Here is a 3,460-nt window from a genome sequence, read left to right on the forward strand (position 1 = left end):
TATATGTATATGTGTGTGTGTGTGTTCATGTGCGTATATACGGTTGGGTACGGGATGGTTACTAGTATGGTAAAGTACTTGTTGCAGCACTGATGGTTGTGTGGGTTTTAACCTGAGTAGGTGAGGAGCTTGGTTGCTGCAGGGTTGTTTAGGTGCCGGTTCTTATCGTATGAATGGTGTAGGTCTTTAGCTCATGGATCGAGTTATTCGGTGCATGGTTATTTTAGTTTTCTCATTGTTTTTAGGGCATAGTGCTTGGGGCACGACTTTTGAACGATTGCGTATGGCACAGTGCGATGTCCAGGCTGAGACGTATGAGTTTCATATGTTAGCAAATGGGTTCCTGTGATCGTGGAGGTCAGGAGTATGATGTGAGGCTTTCGTGAGGCACGTATGACTTTTAGGGGTTAGTGTTTGTGTCTTAGGTCACGTTTGGTGTTAAGGTTTTCTTCGAAATGGGTTGTGGTGGGTGTGATAGAGGTTGCTCGAGTCACGAGTGTAGTTTATGGGTTGTACACGTATATTTCGAATATTCTAGTATGGTCTAAGGAAGCATGTTGGTTCTAATTGTTGAGGGGATTTGCTAGACTCTGTAAGTCTAGGATGACGTAGGCATGGACCGGAGTCATGCCAGTGCGGGGTAACCGACTGTTAGATCTGGTTCATTACGTGATCTTGCAATAGTATGTTTTAGAGACTGGTTAGTTGAGGAGTGATTCCCATTTTGGATAGCTACAGGAGTGTGACGAGTAATTGACTCTCGGTGAGTTAATTGCATGGATTGGTGGATGAGCGGGGTTGTAGGATGTTACGGTTGTTGAGAGAGTATCGCGGTGGTGTATTGTGGTCAGTTTTAGCTGTGTAGTGCAGGGTTGCATGATAAGACAGGTAGTATGGGTTATTAAAGTGCTGGTCATTTGCGGATGAAGTGATAGATGGTGGGTATTGTATACCAAATGGACTGTGTTTTAGAATTTGGAAGTTGTGGATTGGGATTGTATTTCAATTACGTCTGGAGTATCAAATGGTGGTACTTGTTATTTGAGGATCCAAAGAGATAAAATGATGATTAGAATGATTGGAATGGGGGTGATCTCATGGGTTTAGCTGGTAGCCCCATTTAACTTTTGTCAAGGCTAAAGGAGTTCTGAAGAACGGTGAAGAGGGGAGGTAATGATGTTGAACCTAGGGCGTGAAGTTATCTTGTTTAGTCACATATATTGCCTTAGGAAGAGTGGTTCGAGTAACTGGTTAAGTGTTAGTGACTGATTGTGTTGTATATGGTTTTGAGGAGACAATTGGATGTTAAGCATTCTGGTTTTTATACTCATTTTTCCTTTGGGATTTGTCGGCATGGCATTGCCGTATAGAGGTTCTTTTCTGGTAGTAAGTAGTGGTTGTTGTGGGGAGTATCAAGACTTAGGCATACTTTCTTGTTGTGATTGTGTCATCCTAGGGAGCCTGTTGAGTTGGTGGGACGTAAGTCCAAGTTATCATTCGAGGATGATGGTAGTAGAAGCATTATAGCATGATGTTTTGTACTAATAAGTAGAATGATTTAAGGTATGATTTGAGGATGGTTTAGAGATTATGAGTTATTTATCATATATTGTCACGAAGGTGATGTGATTGTGCACCATTTGAGGCGATTGTGGACGACTTAGTCTTTAGAGCCAGTGAGGATGATGTTGCCATATATGCCCTATTTTCTTTTGATGAGTCAGTGGGTTGTTGTGACTGAGGTCACGAGTGTTATGCGCATGGGGTTTGAGGCAGTGTCACCTGGGAAAGTAGAGGGAAAATATGCAATGAAGTGTTGTCTTATGGCATGGAGGTAGCTATTTAAGGATGAAGGTTCTAGGTAGGATGGAACGCAGTGTCTAAGGTACAGTAATTGTTCCTAGTGTTAGTATGTTGTGGGCATTGATGCTCTTGTCTGATGGTTGTGTTGTAAGTTATATCTTAGTATTCGACGAATGAGTGGTATGGATCTAATTCGTTTTGGCCAGCATGGGTATCGCGGTGTAACGTATATGAGATTCCGGTGTTGATAGTGTATGACGGTCTGTTAGTGGTGAGTCCGCCTAGATTTGAGTTCGTAGTTCTGTACGGGTATCCAGTTGGTTCTTCTCCTTGTGTGTAAGGAGTTTAATTATTCTCAGGTGTGATTAGATGTCCATAGTTAGACGATTGGTGAGCAACGTGTGACAGGGTGTCAGGTGCATTCAGGTATGAGTCGTCAATCTCTGTGACAACGGGGTTCATTACCCTTTCTATTCGTTCAGGTCCTGATAAAGACGTCTTTGGTTAGGAATCTTGTTCCATCATTTAGAAGTTGTGCATGCCCACGGATGGGCGAATCGGTGGCAGTTTTCCTCCTTTGATCAGAGGTCTCTAGTAAAGGTTTGGTTGTTTTGGTCGACTTACTCCCACGGAGGGAGGTGGCATCTTGGGTTTTAGTAGTGCTTGTTCTGCGAGTGCTTTTGACTGATGGTGTGTGAGGCACGAGTTGCCGAATAGGAATATTATGTTTCCAGTGTCTGGTACTAGCGGTGATGGCTAGGGGATGTATCGTGAATTGTAAGTTCGAGGATGGTTAGGTGATGTGATGTGAGTCATATACTTGGATGTTTTTATAGACGTTTGATTCAAGTAGTGTCTAGAGGACAAGTGTTGGTGTTATTTGGGTGTTAAGCAGTTAGAGATATGAATGTGGGATTCTATAGAGGAATAATGGGAATGATTGATTTTGGTTTTGAGATCTTAGGCATGAGATAGTTGTATTATGTGTTTTGACGAAATGAGAATTGAATCGAATGATGTTAGGGAGTTATTTACATGGTATAGGTGTTATGAAGAGATTGGAGAGCCTTTATGTTGGTCGATGATTGTGGTATTTGATGTCGTATTGCTTTTAGCTTGTTATGGTTGTGTGAATAAGTATAATTGGGATTTTTAGAGCAGGTATATAACTATATAGTTGTTGAGGTTACGTAGAGTGATGGATTAATAGTTAGTGGATCTCTTGGTAGTTTTGTGAATTGTGTGAGATTGTGTTAGAGGTTTGGACCTAATGACAGGAATGGCGTCTGTATTGAGGTCGGATCGATGATGAGAATGGTCTGACCAACCATTTCTCCTTAATCAGTCCCTCTTTAGCACGATGCCGGGTCAAAGGTTAATGATTGTTTCAATTTGTCAGGGACAGTGAGAACATGGTATTGTGTGTTATGTCAGTGTGACAGTATGGATTAAGGAAGTTTGTTGAGGGTCACGAGGTATGTTAGGTAGGACCAAGTGTTCGATAAGAGGTTGTGGTACAACCATTTGATTATCGAGGATCTCGTTTTGAGGATTTGGGTTAGGATAATACGTTTTATTGTTCTGGTGACTCATGATTATGCAGTTGTTGGGAGATTTATTGTTTAGTCATCTTGAGGTTTTTAGGTATAATGATTGC

The sequence above is a fragment of the Cornus florida genome, unplaced genomic scaffold (assembly GCF_030987335.1).
Source record: "Cornus florida cultivar Cherokee Brave unplaced genomic scaffold, ASM3098733v1 CherokeeBrave_3.0.0_Hap2_Chr08, whole genome shotgun sequence".
Taxonomy (NCBI): Eukaryota; Viridiplantae; Streptophyta; class Magnoliopsida; order Cornales; family Cornaceae; genus Cornus; species Cornus florida.